Genomic DNA, 19,251 nt, shown 5'->3' on the forward strand with positions numbered 1-19,251 from the left:
CCCCAGACCGGCCCTGTATACAGACCCCCAGACCATCCCTATATACAGACCCTAGACGAGCCCTGTATGCAGATCCCAGACCAGCCCTGTATACAGACCCCAGACCAGCCCTGTATACAGACCCCAGACCGGCCCTGTATACAGACCCCAGACCATTTCTATATTCAGACCCCGGACCAGCCCTGTATATAGACCCCAGATCGTCCCTGTATACAGACCCCAGACCGGCCCTGTATACAGACCCCAGATCGTCCCTGTATACAGACCCCAGACCGGCCCTGTATACAGACCCCAGATCATCCCTGTATACAGACCCCAGATCATCCCTGTATACAGACCCCAGACGAGTCCTGTATGCAGATCCCAGACCGGCCCTGTATACAGACCCCAGACGAGCCCTGTATACAGATCCCAGACAAGCCCTGTGTACAGACCCCAGACCAGCCCTGTGTACAGACCCCAGACCGGCCCTGTATACAGACCCCAGACCGGCCCTGTATACAGACCCCCAGACCAGCCCTGTGTACAGACCCCAGACCGGCCCTGTATACAGACCCCAGACGAGCCCTGTATACAAACCCCGGACTGGCCCTGTATACAGACCCCAGACCAGCCCTGTATACAGACCCCTGATCATCCCTGTATACAGACCCCAGACCATCCCTATATACAGACCCCGGACCAGCCCTATATACAGACCCCAGATCGTCCCTGTATACAGACCCCAGACGAGCCCTGTATACAGACCCCAGACAGTCCCTGTATACAGACCCCAGACCATCCCTGTATACAGACCCCAGATCGTCCCTGTATACAGACCCCAGACGAGCCCTGTATACAGACCCCAGACAGTCCCTGTATACAGACCCCAGACCATCCCTGTATACAGACCCCAGACCGGCCCTGTATACAGACCCCAGACCATCCCTGTATACAGACCCCAGACCGGCCCAGTATACAGACCCCAGACTGTCCCTGTATACAGACCCCGGAATGGCCCAGTATACAGACCACAGACCGTCCCTGTATACAGACCCCAGACCAGCCCTGTATACAGACCCCAGACCAGCCCTGTATACAGACCCCAGACCGTCCCTGTATACAGACCCCAGACCAGCCCTGTATACAGACCCCGGAATGGCCCAGTATACAGACCACAGACCGTCCCTGTATACAGACCCCAGACCGGCCCTGTATACAGACCCCAGACTGTCCCTGTATAACAGACCCCAGACTGTCCCTGTATACAGACCCCAGATCGTCCCTGTATACAGACCCCAGACCAGCCCTGTATACAGACCCCAGACCAGCCCTGTATACAGACCCCAGACCAGCCCTGTATACAGACCTCAGACCGGCCCTGTATACAGACCCCAGACTGGCCTTGTATAAAAATCCTAAACAACCCTGTCTTGGGGGCAAAACTGATGAGCTCATCCCTTTGGTCACCATTTGGACATCAATGACAACCACTTTGTGATTGTAGGAAAAATTTTGGCGGCAAAAAGGCAGAAAATTCCCATCTTCCAAAACCTTGTTCAGAATGAATGTGACCTGAGCCGAACTCTGAGTTCCTGTGTTTTTCCTTGTAAGTTCAGACCGCTGCTCTGTGCTATTATATAGATTCCTACGTACGCGCCACATTCTTGATGAAAGCCCCTTATGGTAAAATGTTGTCCGCCTTTGAGTCCCTTAAATTATTAATAGTAATCTTTTCAAAACCTAATATAAAAGGGAAAAGTGCGAGTCGTGGCCGCCGCGGCCTTAGGTAAACCTGATCATAAGCCAGGTTATGGGAAATGGTCAGTCCGCCCGGAAATCCAAAGATACAGCTCATGCCAACTCACATGATAAAGGGAACCTGTCAGTAGGATCGTCCCTCCTGAGCCATCTATATGGCCATGTAGGTCATAGGAGGCTGAAAAAAATGTTACCTTGATATCTGAGATCTGATGTTTTATGCCAGAGAAATCCACTTTTTTATAATATGTAAATGAGCTATTAAGATCTATAGGCGGGACATAGATCTTAAGGAGAATCCAAGAATGTTCCTGGCAGATGGTCAAAAATGATGGAGTTTTCTAATGAAAATCTCTTCCGTATACGCTCCTTCTTTGGGGAATTTTTGGATGAGTTTTTCTTTTCCTGGGGCTGTTTTGAAAAGCTTTTGAAAAGTTTTTGAAACTTTTTTTGATTGGACAATGCCCAGTTTGGAACACTCTATGTCCACATAGCATTAGGACACTGTTCACACTGCATTTCTTTCTGCAATTTCTTGAGTGAGCCTTCTCTCCAAAAATGTTGGAAAAAAACATAGAAGAACTGTCCTCTAAAGATGTATGTAGAAAGACTTGCTCTTTATCTTCTGGCTTTCAAAGATGCCAAGAATTTAGAAGAAGTGTCAGAAGGTGTCACGATCCCTTAGTCGCTGCCACCAATTGGTCACGAAATCCACAGGGATTCCTGACCACTGTCACCAATATGTCACGGATTGGGGTGACTTTAGACCAACCGACGGCTATCACATGTGCAGGGGGCTTATCGTAGTTATCCCTCCACTGCCACAATGTGATGAAAAAGAAACACACACAAGGCTATTGACCTCTTAGTTTACAGCAGGGGCTTATTTTAGGTATCCCACTGCTCTTCAATATACCACGAACTGCAGGGATTTTTGTGTATCCCGCTTACAGTTCCACTTAAACCTTGCAGCTCTCTGGCGCCCCCCTTACTGTCAGGTCAGATTAGGTACTGCACCTAGGGTAATTAGTCGCCAGAAAGGCTGCCTGCTATGTACTGGCTATTGGGCACACTGCAGCGACGCGATAAACTACTCCCGCTCAGGCAGGAACAATAATTATTAATGCCGCAGTCGCTGCAATGTCACCCAAAGGCCTGCACACGGTAGTGCTGCCACCAGCTTCGATTAAACGGGTCCGAAGCTAACCCAAAACAGTAGCGTAATTCCCTTCAGGAGACAGGGTACGTTTAGAGCATGGAGAATGAACTGGTATTAATATTATACCCCGTAATAATTATGCAGTGCTTTATCAAAAATATTTTATAAAGATGTTACAAATGAGACAATTGCAAATATGTACAAGGTAATTATAACATAAAGAGGATTAAAGGAGAAAAGTGTTATGATCCTAGTGGTAGAGGATCTCAGAAGTTCCAGCTAAGTCCGCAAACACAAAAACCAGCTCATAGGGAGGTGGTAACTTGGCTGACCGTATATCTAATCCTAGCACAACAACTAGAAGTAGCCGGGGAACGTACCTACGTTGATTCTAGACGTCTCGCACCAGCCGGAGAACTAACTAACCCTTTCAGAGAAAATAAGACCTCACTTGCCTCAAGAGAAAGGACCCCAAAGTTATAATACAAGCCCCCAACAAATAATAACGGTGAGGTAAGAAGAAAAGACAAACGTAAGAATGAACTTGATTTAGCAAAGAGAGGCCCACTAATTAATAGCAGAAAATAGGAAGGAGACTTATACGGTCAGCAAAAACCCTACAAAAATATCCACGCTGAAAATCCAAGAACCCCCGCACCGACTAACGGTGTGGGGGGAGAATATCAGCCCCCTAGAGCTTCCAGCAAAAATCAGGAATCACATTATGAACAAGCTGGAACAAAATAGAAGCAAAGCGAATAAACAAAAATAAGAAAGCAGGACTTAGCTTATCTTGCAAAGAACAGGAGACCAGGAGTCAGGAGCAAACAGACATAGACTGACTACATCGATTCCAGGCACTAGACTGAGTTTCCAGGAAGTCTAAATAGGAATACCCAAGGCCTAACGAACCAGGTGAGTACCAACCTGGAGAAAGATGATCCAAGTGTAATACCGCCAGTGACCACAAGAGGGAGCCAAGAAACACAGTTCACAACAGAAAAGATAACACTCACATGTTCTTAGTTCATATCAGTTCAGGCAAATGCCATGCTGGTGGGCGGAGCTCCAAAAAATCCCAATGCATGAGGTACAGCTCTTCAGATCAGACTCACATGTTCTTCCAGCAGCAGACTCACCGCTGGAGTTTGGCCAAAACAGTTATAGCTCAGCTTGGTGACATCACCAAAAAGGGCTGGCTATCCCAGACCCTCCTACCTTTTCCATCTGACTAAGTGTAAGCTAAATTTTCTAAGACTTGTAATTCCACTACCGAACATGTCATAGTCCTAACAAAACCAGCATTCATCTCGGATTAACGTGGGCTTTCTAATGAGATCAAATATGTCCTATTATTTACAGAGCAATCCCTACTTCTTCACCAGATGGAGTTAGAAGCCCGTGCTTAGAGTGATGGATAGATCCTCCGATGGACTTTGCGAATATATATTGTCGTGTTCTTAACTTAAATGGTTTGCCTAATATCTTACAAAAACCAAACAAAGAACTTTCATGGATTCTAGAAGTTGCTAGTCCAGTTATAGCTGGACAAGAGCTTACACGGCAGGAAATGCCGGTCGTAAATACCTTGGCTCTCATAAAACCCCCACACTCTCTGAGAAGGAAAGCTAAATCCTGAAGTAATGGGAAGGGGGGGTTTTGAGCCCAGTGTCTGCCATGTGTTCTTGGGGACCATGGTCAGAAGTGCAAAAATCCCTCAGCTGGTGCTAACAGGCAGGGAAACTACTACTTATATTATACATTTTCCTCACACCTCCCCCTTCAGGTGTGCGCTACGGAGGCAGGACCTGATGGTTCTCCTCCATGCGCACCTCAGCAGGTTCACCCTGGCGGGACAGTCCATCTGCATTCCCATGCTTCCTGCCCGTTTTGTGTTCAATGGTGAAGTCAAATTGCTGAAGGGCAAGGCTCCAGCGTAGCAACCTGCCGTTGGTTCCACACATGGCGTTGAGCCAGAGTAGAGGGTCGTGGTCGGTCACCACAGTGAAGGTGTGACCATACAAGTAGGGCTGCAAGCGCTGCAGGGCCCAGACTATGGCCAGGCACTTCTTCTCAATGGTGGAGTAGGCCACTTCCCTCGGCAAAAGTTTCCAGCTCAGGTACAACACGGGGTGCTCTTGGTCCTCCGAGTCAACCTGGCTGAGCACAGCACCGAGGCCAAACTCGCTGGCGTCAGTCTGTACCAAGAACGGTCGACTGCTGTCAACTGCTTTCAACACAGGGGCGTTGCACAGTGCAGTTTTCAATGCCTGGAAGGCCCCCTCACAGCCATCTGTCCAGTTGACGATGTGGGGTAGCTTCTTCCTGGTGAGGTCTGTCAAAGGTTTTGCCAGGCTACTATAGTGCTGTACGAAGCGCCTATAGTACCCTGCAGTGCCCAGGAAGGACATCACCTGTTTCTTGGTCCCAGGAGTTGGCCAGTTCACGATCGCGCCCACTTTCTCAGGCTCTGGCTTTAGGGTGCCTCCGCCTACCCGGTGCCCCAGGTAGTGGACCTCCCTCATGCCCATCTGGCACTTTCCCGGCTTTATAGTCAGTCCTGCTCGGTGAATTCACCTGAGCACCTCCTCGAGATGCTGCAGGTGTTCCCCCCAGGAGGGACTGAAGATGGCAATGTCATCCAAGTACGCCACTGCGTACTTCTCCAGTCCCTGAAGCAGGAGGTTGACCATCCGCTGGAAAGTGGCAGGGGCATTCTTCATGCCGAAGGGCATGACCGTGGACTCGTACAGTCCAAAGGGTGTGATAAAGGCGGACTTATCCTGTGCATCGGGGCTCAGGGGAATCTGCCAGTATCCGCGACTCAGATCCATTATTGTCAGGCATTTTGCGCCAGCTAACTTCTCAAGCAGCTCCTCGATGCGCGGCATTGGGTGCACGTCAGAGGCTGTAATGGCGTTGAGCCCCCTGTAGTCCACGCAGAACCGGGTGGTCCGGTCCTTTTTTGGCACGAGAACTACAGGTGAGGCCCACGCGCTCTTTGACCGTCGAATCACCCCCAGCTGTAACATCTCATCGATCTCCTGGCGCATAATCTGCTGCACCTGGTCAGAGATTCAATAGGGTGTTCGCCGTAGTGGGGCGTGATTCCCGGTGTCCACCTCATGGACGGCTAACTCAGTCCTCCCAGGTCGGTTGGAGAACACGACCCGGAAGGGTTCCAGTGTGGTTTGCAACTGCAACCGCTGTGGTTCATCTAGCGAGGCGCTTACCTCCACGTCCTCAATGGACCCACAGGCCTTGGCTTGGGCCAGCATGTCCAGGAGGTTCGTCTTCCTCCCCGTCTTCGGGTGCGCTGCAGACCGGTAGGACGAAAGGTTCACGTTCGTGATGAGCCTTCATCATGTTGACGTGAAAGGCCTTTCGCCTACCCCGAGCGTGGTCAAGCGTGACCACGTAGGTGACCGGGTTGAGCTGTTGGTGGACGACGTACGGGCCCTCCCAGGCTGCCTGAAGCTTATCCATTGGTACGGGGACCAGCACCCACACCTTTTGACCCACGTGGTAGGTCCGCTCCTGGGCGTTTTGGTCGTACCAGTACTTCTGATCAGCCTGAGCCTGCGTCATGTTGTCATGCACCAACTGCATCAAGGTCTGCATCTTGTCACGGAAGCGCATGACATACTCCACTATGGACACTTCAGAAGGGTTCGGCTCCTCTTCCCAGGATTCTCTTACCAACCCAAGGGGTCCCCGGGCTCGCCTGCCGTACAGGAGCTCGAAGGGGGAGAACCCCGTCGAGGCCTGCGGAACCTCTCGGTAAGTGAATAGCAGGTGTGGGAGGTACCGCTCCCAGTCGCGCCCTTGTGTCTCAACCAGCATGCGTAGCATCTGTTTGAGGGTACCATTGAAGCGTTCACACAAGCCATTGGTCTGTGGGTGATACGCACTCGATACCAGGTGCTTCACCTGAAGTCTCTTACAGAGAGCCTCCATTAGGCGAGACATAAATTGGGTCCCTTGATCAGTAAGCATTTCCCTGGGAAATCCTACACGTGAAAAGATGGCCAACAGCGCATCCGCCACCTTATCTGCCTTAGTTGAAGACAGAGCTACTGCCTCTGGGTACCGCGTAGCGTAGTCTACCACAGTAAGGATATATTGCTTTCCAGAGCTGCTGGGGACGGCCAGCGGGCCCACAATGTCCACCGCAATCCTCTGGAAAGGCTCCTCTATCACTGGCAAAGGGATCAGGGGAGCCTTAAGAGCAGGCCTCGCCTTCCCCACTCTTTGACAGGTGACACAGGAGCGGCAGTAGTTTGACACATCTGTCCCCATCTTAGGCCAATAGAAGTGTTGAGACAGCCGGGCCTTAGTTTTGCTGATCCCCAAGTGTCCAGCTAGCGGGATCTCATGGGCAATCCACAACAACTCACCCCGGAATTGCTGCGGGACGACCAGCTGTCTTTCCCTCAACCACTCCTTTTGTGATTTTCCGGGTACTGTCTCCCGGTACAACCTTCCTCCTTCCCAGAACACCTTCTCCTTATCAGTCTCGGAGAATGGCGTCCCGGCGAGTTGCCTCAAACTCTCTAGGCTCGCATCTGTGTGCAGAGCGGCCTGAAACTCCTGGCTAGGGGAAGCCAGAAGCGACATCAGGGTCCCTTCCCCACAGGAGCCCTCTGGGACCTGCTCTGGGTCCACCTCTGGTTCAGTCATACTGATGACAGAGGAGGGTCCGGGAGGCAGACAGTTATCTGCGTTCCGGGCACTCTGACTGCGCGTGACAGCAGCTACGTAGGCTGTCTCCCCGGGGATTTCTACAGACCCATCAGCCGACGCTGCTATGGGCTCTACCTCCCCATCCACCCCCATTACCTCAGGAGCATTGCTACTTATGGGCCAGTTACCTTCCTCGGTGGCACTGGTCGGCCATTGTCTTTCGCGCTCTTCAGCTTGTTCATGCCCACTTCCACGCCCTTCTTCTTCTCCTGCGCTCCTCGTGGCGCTGTTATGGCGGCGGTTTTGGCGGGAATCGGCAATGCACAGTCTTTGCAATAAGTCACAGTCCAAGCACAATAAATCACAGTTCCAAGGCACACATGACCTGATTCTTCAGGCTTAAGTAGATCCTGTTCGTGACACCAAATTGGAGCGCCCCCACTGCCGCAGGGCCGAGGGGCACCCGGTACCGGGCCTCTGTGTCTCAGTTCTGGGGTTGTCACAGTGGCTAGGCCCGGTCCGTGACCCTGCTGAGGGGCGTCCAGTGAAAGTTGAGAATGTGAGGATGTTGTGGTGCGGTGTAGGTCGCGGTGAATAACGAGGACACCAGGTTGCAGTCTCTTTACCTCTTTACTGAAGGCTTCAGGATCCTCAGTCCGGAATTCGGTTAACCGGGCTACCTGAGTCCGGCCGGTCCGATGGCACCTCCAGAGTTCCCTTTGCAGGTGGAAATCTGTGCCTACCTTCTAGCGCTTGTGTGTTGTAGTCCTTCCCTGCTGTGCTTACGGGATAGTCCTCACAACTGTTGTGTCTGTTTCTGAAGTTCCCTCACAACTCGATTATGATGTTCTTCTTCGTCCCCCCAGATGATATGGCTAGGACGCACCCGTATGACGGGTAGGCTCGGAGTTCTTCCGGGACCCTAGAGTCACCCCTCTCCAAATGTTGCCCCCTGTGTCTGCTTAGGTGATTTTGGGTGAGACAGCCTGCCTAGAACTGACTGTCCTGCCGTAGGTTTGAAGTAAGGCCTGGAGCTCAATACTTCCTCGGTGTTTCCGGCCACCGGCTACGCGCCTCAGTAGGATGTTGCCTCGTCTTACAGCACGACTCCTATTGGTGTTATCTCCTTTCTGCTTTGATCTCGTTTCTCACTCAGCACAATATACCTCGCTTCTTGTCCTTTCTTAGGGCACCGCCGCAATGAAGTGCAGGTGCGGTCCCGTAACGTTCTTCCTGTTCGCTAGGCCTCTGTCAGGATCCCACCCCTGACAGGGACCCCCCTGAATCTTCCCCTGCAACACCCTCTGCCACAGGATGTTGCCTGGTTCCAACCCAGTCAGCTTCTGTCTAACTTCCTATCTAACCCCCAGATTGTTTTACCAGATTGTGAGGAGTGGCCTAATACATAGCACCCTTAGCTCCCCCTGGAGGCCAGACTGTGAAGTGTATTGGTGTCTGTGATACCTGATCCGATTAACTCCTTCAGTGCCATCAGACGTACCATAGCCCCCCTTAGCGGCGGAGCCACAGTACTGCAACGACCAGGACTCTGGGGCACTGAATGAGCAGAACCAAAACAGGAAAGTGTCTCGATTTTTTTCCCAGCATTTTCACCCCTACAAAAAAAATTCTCAACTTTTTAGTAACTTTCCAGCAGAGGTCATCTCAAGGACTTCTGTTCCTTTTAGGGTGTGGCTGTTTGGAGGGGTGATCAGCTGGGGGTACGTGCTGTAGTCCGGGTGCAGACTATTTGCAGTGACTCCTCTCTGTGCCTCCGGCACTGCTGGCACGCCGCTGGGTCAGGGTTATTAGTTACGCTGTGTGAGCTGCGCTGTACAGAATGACACGTTCACTCTCTGCTTGTGTCTGCGGTGTCAGCAAAAAGCCACAGAACGACAGCGACAACAAGAAGCCTGAAGAATGGTTCTAGAAATGCAACAAAAGGCAAACAGAGAAGAAATCCACATCCGAAAATACAGGAAAGGACGATGAGGAGGATGATGGTGGTAGCTGGGGAAGGATGATGAGGATAGTGGTGGTGATAGGATGATGAGGATGACAGTTACGATGGTGGTGAAGATGATTGGATGATGAGGGTGATGATGAAAACTATTGAGCTAATTGTGATAATGGAACTAATCATGGTGAGGATAATGTTCATGAAACCGATGATGATGGTAATAAAAACAGATGATGATGATGATGATGATGATGATGATGATGAAGTAAAAAATGGTGAGGTTGGTGATGAGGATGAAAATGATTAGTGATAATAGTAATGTACAATGGGGGAGATTGGCAATATAGTCCCAGGGAGGCTGGTGGTGACAATGAGGAGGTGATGGCCAAGGGTAGAGATTGGCAGTATAGTCCCAGGGAGGCTGGTGGTGACAATGAGGAGGTGATGGCCAAGGGTAGAGATTGGCAGTATAGTCTCAGGACGGCTGGTGGTGACAATAAGGAGGTGATGTACAATGGTGGAGACTGGCAGTATAGTCCCAGGGAGGCTGGTGGTGACAATGAGGAATTGATGGCCAAGGGTAGAGATTGGCAGAAACTTAGATACGCATCCAGGGTCGCGGAGCAGCATTGGAAGAAAACACGCCTGCCAGACGACTTCACTGCTTTCAAACAAGCTACATTTGCCTTCAAATTAGCCCTCACCTCTGCTAAACAGACCTACTGTATTTCACAAACCTTGTATCTTCATTATCCTACAACCCAAAACAACTGTTCAGCACATTTAACTCTCTCCTCCGCCCACCACTGCCACCTCCAACTCCCCTCATCTCTTCCGAGGACTTTGCCACCTACTTCAAAAACAAGATCGACCAAACAAGCACACGTTCAGGATTTTGGGGGTTTTTTTTGCTAGAAAAACGCGATAAAAATGCCTTAAAAATGCATACATATGCATCCCATCATTTATAATGCATTCCGCAATTTTTGTGCATATGTTGCGTTTTTTTCTGCAAAAAAAACGCATCGCGATAAAAAAACGCAGCATGTTCATTAACTTTGCGGATTTCCCACTATATTATTAAATTGGGAACCTCCGGAAAAAAACGCAAAAAATCTGCAAAAAAAAGCGCAAAAAACGCGAAAAAAATGCATGCGGATTTCTTGCCGAAAATGTCCGGTTTTGTTCAGGAAATTTCTGCAAGGAATCTTGATGTGTGCACATAGCCTTACTGTTCCACCACCCCAACCACTATATATACAAGACCTCTGCCCTTCCCTAATAACCTCCCTCTCCAACATCACTGAAGGAGAGCTTACGCACCTCCTTTCCAAATCACACCTCACCATCTGTGCACTTGACAAAATCCCCTCCCACCTCCTCCCCAACCTCACTAACAAGCTCATTCCAGCCCTAACCCATCTCTTCAACCTATCGATATATTCTGGTACCTTCCCCTCTGCCTTCAAACATGCCACCATCACACCCATCCTCAAAAAAACTAACCTTGACCTAACTGCTATGCCCAGCTATCGCCCCATATCACTGCTCCCGTTTGCTTTCAAACTCCTTGAGCAGCATGTCCATGCTCAATTTTCCTCCCACAAAAAGAAAAAGAAGCCACTAAATTATTGTGAGCACACCACCGATTCTATATCAAAAAATATATATATTTTGATATAGAATCGGTGGTGTGCTCACAATAATTTAGTGGCTTCTTTTTCTTTTTGCTTCGATATTCACTTCAGCCACTAGTGTCAGCACCCCCATTTAAACAATACTGATATTTACCTGGTAGTGCGCCAGCTGTCAATTTTTGGTTCCAATTTTCCTCCCACCTCTCATCTAACTCTCTCCTTGACAACCTCCAATCTGGCTTCCGCCCCCACCACTCCACCGAAACTGCCCTGACAAAAATTACTAATGACTTACTCACAGCCAAAGCTAACAGACAGTTCTCCATCTTCCTCCTTCTCGACCTGTCCTCTACCGACACAGTTGACCACTGCCTACTGCTACAGATTCTTTCTTCCCTTGGCATCAAAGACCTCGCCCTGTCCTGGATTGCCTCACACCTTTCCGACCGCACATTTAGTGTTTCCCACTCCCACACTACCTCCTCATCCCATTCTCTCTCTGTTGGAGTCCCTCAAGGCTCTGTCCTGGGGTCCCTACTTTTTTTCCATATATACCCTTGGCCTAGGACAACTCATAAAGTCCCATGGCTTCCAGTACCACCTGTATGCGGACGACACTCAGATCTACCTCTCTGGCTCAGATGTCGCCTCTCTTCTGTCCAGAATCCCAGAGTGCCTGTCAGCCATATCCTCCTTCTTCACCTCTCGCTTCCTAAAACTCAATGTAGACAAAACCGAGCTCATCATCTTTCCTCCATCTCGCCTACTCCCCCTACCCGATCTTTCTATTATGGTAAACGGCATCACGCTCTCTCCCGCACCTGAAATCCGCTGCCTCGTGGTATCTCTTGACTCTGCCCTGTCCTTCAAACTGCACGTCCAAACATTTGCAACCTCCAGTCGCCTCCAACTCAAATATATTGCCAGAATCTGTCCCTTCCTCAGCCCACAATCTACCAAAACTCTTGTGCATGCCCTCATCATCTCCCAACTGGATTACTGCAACACCCTCCTCTGTGGCCTCCCCGCTAACTCTCTTGCACTGCTCCAGTCTGTCTTCAACTCTGCTGCCCGCCTAATCCACCTCTCTCCTCCTTACTCCCCTGCTTCTCCCCTCTGCAAATCCCTCCAATGGCTCCCAATTCCCCAACGAATCCAGTTCAAACTACTAACACTGATCTACAAAGCCTGTACCCTCCCTATATCTCTAAACTAATCTCCCACTATCTTCCCTCACGTAATCTCCGGTCCTCCCAAGACCTCCTACTCTCCTCCACACTTATTCGTTCCTCACACAACCGCCTCCAAGATTTCTCCTGAATATCCCCCATCCTCTGGAATTCCACACCTCAACACGTCCGACTATCCACCACCCTCGGATCCTTCAGATGGAACCTGAAAAGCCATCTATTCAGGAAAGTCTACAGCCTGCAATAACCATTCTGCCGCCTCACCAACCACCTGAGCTACCGCCTCACCAAGAACTGAGCTGCCGCCTCACCACCACCCGAGCTGCCGCCTCACCACCACCTGAGCTGCCGCACCCCAGACCTTCTGTCTCTTCCTCATTATCCAGTAGAATGTAAGCCCGCAAGGACAGGGTCCTCTCCCCTCTGTACAAGTCTGTCATTGTAAATTTGTCTACTGTAAACCATATCTATAACTCTGTACGTAACCCCTTTCTCATGTACAGCACCATGGCATTAATGGTGCTATATAAAAAAATAAATAAAAATAATTGGCAGTATAGTCTTAGGATGACTGGTGGTGGCAAGGAGGAGGTGATGGCCAAGGTTAGAGATTGGCAGTATAGTCTTAGGACGACTGGTGGTGGCAAGGAAGAGGTGATGGCCAAGGTTAGAGATTGGCAGTATAGTCTCAGGACAGCTGGTGGTGGCAAGGAGGAGGTGATGGACAAGGGTAGAGACTGGCAGTATAGTCCCAGGGAGGCTGGTGGTGACAATGAGTAAGTGATGTACAATGATGAGAAGAAGCTGTCACTAGGGTTGCAGGGGGATTACAGTGAAGGCTTCGTACATTTTCACTTGCTATACACCGTGGTGGTGAATGGATGAAGATGGGCAATGAGCAGTAATCAGCTTTTGGCAGGCATGCATTTACCCGGGCGGTGAAGCGGCAGTTGCGGCAGCGCCATTGTTAATATGGAAATCGTTTTCTCTCTCCGCAGGCAGTGATAACACGCCGCTGTCTCCAGGTTATAAAATCGGCTGCTGGAGGGAGAAGACATTTTCCTCTGCATGGGAATTATGAGTTGCGGAAAGTAATTGCTGAGGCCTGGGAAAGGCAAGGAACGGAAATTTCAGCTCATCCAGAAGCCTCTTCACACCGGCATCCTGCACCCAGTGCGGTGCCGCAAAGGCAAAGTCCAGCATCTTGGCCAGTTTTTGGGTGTGAATAACTCTCATTTAGTGACTTTTTGATTTGTGATAAATTCATTTGCATTTTTTCTGAAGTTGTTTGCTTTGTTGATTTTTATGTCCAGATTCATAAAAACCAACTTTTTAAAATGTAGCAAAGTTTGGCGTGAATTTACCCCAGTCCTCACCCTGGAACTCTCTTATTTACACTGATTATTTTTGCGCATTTTCAGCCCAATTTTGAGAACAGACTTTTTTTGGACTAAAAAGTAGCAGAATATCTCAAGGCACAAAGAAGGAGCTGTTTTGATTTTGTTCATGAACTGCCTGCGCCGTTATGAAGAATGAAAAACTACAACAAGCAACAATTTAAAAAAAAAATTACTTAAAAAAATGCAAATGATGTTTTGGGACTTAGTTTTGTTCATTCTGCAAAAATCTACGTCATCTAATAAACTAATAAACTCCTCTTGTGATGAATTACAGCTGTCCGACATTTGGCTAAGTTTGGCTATGCGCACTCAGAATTGATTTTTTTCTGGGGGATCAAAAATGACAAGTTTTCTAATGGAAATTACTTAAGGAAATGCTCCTTTGTTGGATGTGCACATGGCATTTTTTTTCAGGTGGATGCCGCCCGGAATATAGCTGAAAAAGTACCACAAAAGCGACACATGAAAGATAGAGCAACGTCAAGGCATCAAGTGCACATGTTCTGGCCCCTAGTGAAGCCGCCTCTACAAAATCACTGCTGCATGGGAAAACTTGGCAGGTGCACTATCATCTAAATGACACTCATACCGTCTGGAGGAGTTTTCCATTTCCTGAAGATTATTTTTTTTCAGTGTTTTTTTTTTCAGCCTTTTAAGCATTTTTGATTTTTTTTTCAGGCATTTTTTGGAATGGATCTGCTCCAAAAAACTCCCCAAAAATCTCCGTGTGCACGTAGCCTTATAACGACTACATCTGAAAACATTTTGCTCTCAGTTCTAATAAAATACAAAAAAAAAAACAATTCATCAATGCCTGTGATGAACTGGGCTCGGCTTCGTCGGTAGACGCGGGGGTCGTGGTGAGCTGATTGCCTCGTCTTCCTTTCGATGGACAGTGGTGACGGATGCACATCGCAGAGTCGGGGTGCTGATATGAGGAAGGATGAACACTACTAGCTGGAATTACATTGTATCTGGAAATGGCGAGCAGATTGCAGTCAGATGCAATGCCGGCGGACAGCACAGACCTCCCATGTGAGCGTTACAATAAATTCTGCTGCGCAGCGGAGGCCAAGTCACTACGGCTCTTTGGAGCTTTTCTGCTCTTCAGCTTCCATTTAACTACTAACCTGCTTCATGTTCAGAAAAAAGCAGACTCCTATCATAATTCCACTACTTCTCCTATCTCGCAGCTGGCTCCCTCTCTCCCCTTATCTTCTGGCAGATGCTGCACCAGCAAAAATCCTTCTCCACCATTTGCATGTCTTTGCACTCTCAGACTGTTGCAGTAATTCCCTTCTCCACTGAAGCATCACATTGCAGCCCAGCTCAGCAGTCTCCAAATACAAGATATTCCTGCTCCTCATCATCCTCCCCTGCAGCTCCGTCCCCCTCCTCCTCCTCCTCCTCTACTTCCTGCAGCTTCACCAGTCTTAAGTCACAGATGTTAGATGAACATAGGCTGAAATCACCGATTTCCAACCATCCAGTGTATATTGGGGCGTCCGGACTTTCCTCAAGATGTTGGGGGTAAGAAGGATTGAGCATGGTGGGGTTTAATATGCCCAATCTTTTCTCAAGGAAAATGAGGTGATGAGGAGCAGATTTTTTTTCTACTCACTATTAAGAACACATGCACCCTCAGAAGAATTGAGAATGCAAAGTGCATGCAGAAGTCGGAAGAGGGGCATACATCTGAAATTAGCCCCCCAGTTTTGAAGGACAGGAAAGAGGGGACATGTATTGCAGCATTTATTTTTACTGCTACCTCTAAACTTGCTGACTCCCCAAAAAGCATGATGCCCCAATAATGCCATTCTACATAATATAATGCCCAGAGATGCCCAAAAAAAGACACATTATAATGCCCGGACAATTAATTCACTCCCACAGAATGATGGCTACCATACACAAAATTTGATGCCCCAATGGTGTCCCCCCCAAATAATATGATGCTCCAAAATTCCCCCACAGTATGATGCCCCCAAAGTGCCCACCTCCACACACACATAATATGATGCCCCTTACATTACGATGCCTCCAGAGTGCTCACCTCCACACACATAGTATGATGCCCCTTACATAACGATGCCCCAGAGTGCCCACCTCCACACACATAGTATGATGCCCCTTACATTACGATGCCCCCAGAGTGCCCACCTCCACACACATAGTATGATGCCCCTTACATTATGATGCCCCCAGAGTGCCCACCTCCACACACATAGTATGATGCCCCTTACATTACGATGCCCCCAGAGTGCCCACCTCCACACACATAGTATGATGCCCCTTACATTACGATGCCTCCAGAGTGCCCACCTCCACACACATTATGTTGCCCCCAGTTTGCTGCCCTGTTGTGTTTCCCCACCACACACAGTATGGGGCCCCAACACGCCACTGGCATAAGCTGTTATGAAAACTAGTCTGGTGCTTTCTGTGTCTGAGTCCTAAGATCTGAAAAACTCTGCCTAATGGAATGCAGTGTGATCCGATGGGTGAGAGCCGGAACTTTCTGACCCATGTTTCCGTGTCAGGTGATGTTGTTGGGGAGCTTTTCCACATAGGCATTAGATGCCCTACGGTGGGCTAATGGTGCCCTTGATGTGAGATAGGAGTCAGCCAGTCCTGTGGATTTCCAGCTAGTGTGTATGGGGAATAATAATCATCCCCCAATGGCAGATGCTAGGGGATAGAAGGATTGGGCATATTAGAGGTCAGCATGCCCAAGCCTTACATCTTTAGGGAGATACTTATTTTTATGTCCCTTTCTCCATTGAGAATACAGACAGACATTATGGTGGTCCTATTTGTTGCAGGGGACATCTGATGGGCCCCCCCCCCGCGCTTATAGTTACTGACTTTGGTGCAGTAGCAAAACTTTCTGCCCCTTAGCCAGATATTTTGGCGGATTTTCTTAGTAAAAGTCAATCACTTTCCTAGTGGGTGAAGTCTCTGCTCAAAATAATGGCAAGTAGAAATCTTTCTTAAAATCTTCCAAAACTTCTAAAAGTAACTAAAGTAGTTTCTACTATGGCATGCAGGAGCACAAGATGCCCAACAGGGGGAGGTAGTGCCTAGCGTTATGTATACCGCCGACCACTCCCTTTATCAACACCAACAAAAAGATTTAAAGGGATGGTCCAGGCTTATAAAAAAAAAAGCAGAAAATGTGAATAAATATAAAAATAAACTATACTCTCCTCTTCCCCAGTGAACCAGAGAAGAAGAGGGCTCCCATCCTCTGGCCTGGCCTGTAACAATGGAAACCATAATGTCAGTGTAAAGGTATTCAGCCAAACATATCCTTAAAGTGGTTGTCCATGGCTATGACAGGTATGATGCTAGTTAAAAAAAGGAGGTCCTACACCCAATAGGGAAAGACGCAACGTATAGCGCCGCCACAACAGAGCGCCGTTCACTGTGTAGTGGCCGTTCATCAGTACTGCAGCTTGGCACCAGTGGAGGTCATCAATGTCCTAGAAGCCTTTAATATTTCTTTTGCAATGTGTCTTCTACGTCTTCAAAACTTTGACTTTACCCAACTTTTTTCCATAGAAAAAACTTATAAGAAGTTAAATCCTCCATCCAAGGATGAAATCAAAGACTCAAAAAAACAATCAAATCCTACAACGTTGGACCAGCTTTAAATGTTGGAGCTGAGAGGAGGGGGATCTGGAAAGGAAATGGAATTTATCAGAAGAGAAGAAAAAGTGAAGGCGATGTCGGGAGGAATGTTCATTGCTCCCCGCCGGAATGAATGCCTCTGCGGATGGGGCCGGGACAACCTGGGTGATAATTCCGGCAGAGGATTGATATTATCTCAGGAGTGAGGGAAAGAAGCGGCGAGGACTGAATTATTATTGGGAGAGTTGAGAAACGTTTGCTGTGCACCTTCCACTCCAACTGCATCCTGATTTATCGCAGCACTTGCCTGCTTTTAGTGTATATTATTAAACCGTCTGAGAAAGCAATCTCTCTGGCAGAAGGCAAGGAGAAGAAGCCATTAGGTTCACAAGGGCTCTCTCACTGCTAATCATTATCCTTACCTAGCCCAGGGCTGCCGGGAGGGCGCGGAGCTATGATTGCATCTCGGCTGCACAATGTCTTACACCGACGTTTACTCTTTTTCTTTTCTCTTTCCATTTAACAAGTGTAAAATAAATCATCGTCTTAAGTCTGAGAACAATGTTGCCCAGAGACGTGGTACCCAACTTTATTTAACCCCGTCTTGTAGAAGGAGTGGGGGTAAAAGTTTACTCCCTCCAAGGACTTTCTCTGTTCGAGCGTATTGTGCTTTTTGGTCCTTACTAGTCCATGCTTTTACCAACATTCTCCATCCCAAAATAGGAAGACATAGTACTTGTGCCACATACTTATTCCAGGTCCATGTGTAAGGGTTAATCACAGTTTACTGTACTGTTCGATATTCATGATGTAAACTTATCTCCAAGGACTTAGGCAAGCCCTGCACTGGAGAGATCAGCATTCCCTAAGAGCTTCAAGATGTTGTTTCTATCTCTAAGGACTTAGGGAATCCCTGCATTGGAGAGATCGGCATTCCCTAAGAGCTTCAATACAGCGTTTCTATCTCTAAGGATTTAGTGAAGTCATGCGTTGGAGAGATCAGCATTCCCTAAGAGCTTCAAGAAAGCGCTCCTATCTCTAAGGACATAGGGAAACCCTGTGTTGGAGAGATCGGCATTCCCTATAAGCTTAAAGATGGCATTTCTATCTCAAAGGACTTAGGGAAGCCCTGTGTTGGAGAGATCGGCATTCCCTAACAGCTTCAAGAAGGTGTTTCTGATTGGGACTCAGTCCAGCAAGGACTCTTTTAATTTAATCTCAGGACATACCGGTAACATCTTACATCTGAGTATAGCTAGGAGCAAAGGCCTCTTCTGTAAGAGACAATTCAAAAACTGCTCCGAGTAGGCGATTACTAAAGAACTGGCACAACATTGTCATTTTATTGATTTATGCATAGAAAGGGTTAATCACATTGTACTTTGCACGCATATAACTGTTAATTCTGTTTAACTGTACCTGTGTATATTCTTAGTCAGTGTTATTGTTATCTTTGTGTGTGCCTGCTGGCTGCTGCTGTACCCCTTGTCCTGTGGCCATCCCTTGTCCACGTCTCTCGTGCACGCTTTCTTTGTCCTAAAACTTTAACACTTAGTGTTTGTCTTCTCTTCCCGTACAAGGAGATGAGTGGCCAACACCTATTCCACCTGTCCATCCCAAGACGAGGGTACAGAGCTTGCTTCAATGTCCCATCTCAACATCTCATCCAAAAGATCCATTAACCCCTTTCTGACATTAGACGTACTACCCGTCGAGGTGGGGTGGGCCCGTATGACCACCAACGGGATAGTACGTCATCACCGATCAGCACGGGGGAGCGCGGCCGATTGGAGCCGGGTGTCAGCTGACTATCGCAGCTGACATCCGGCACTATGTGCCAGGAGTGGTCACA

The 19,251-nt window shown here is 48.5% G+C and overlaps 1 protein-coding gene and 1 long non-coding RNA gene across 3 annotated transcripts in view; one reads left to right on the top strand and one right to left on the bottom strand.

Annotated features, from left to right (window-relative positions):
• The window catches only part of LOC143814972 (uncharacterized), a 59,643-nt gene extending 45,651 nt beyond the window's left edge, over positions 1–13,992 (top strand). The window contains exon 3 of the long non-coding RNA XR_013223649.1: positions 13,368–13,992. This is a non-coding gene — a long non-coding RNA (uncharacterized LOC143814972). The remainder of the gene's footprint in view (positions 1–13,367) is intronic.
• The window catches only part of LSAMP (limbic system associated membrane protein), a 906,496-nt gene that overhangs the window by 116,347 nt on the left and 770,898 nt on the right, over positions 1–19,251 (bottom strand). The window lies entirely within an intron of this gene.

The sequence above is a fragment of the Ranitomeya variabilis genome, chromosome 3 (genome assembly GCF_051348905.1).
Source record: "Ranitomeya variabilis isolate aRanVar5 chromosome 3, aRanVar5.hap1, whole genome shotgun sequence".
In the NCBI taxonomy this organism is placed as follows: domain Eukaryota; kingdom Metazoa; phylum Chordata; class Amphibia; order Anura; family Dendrobatidae; genus Ranitomeya; species Ranitomeya variabilis.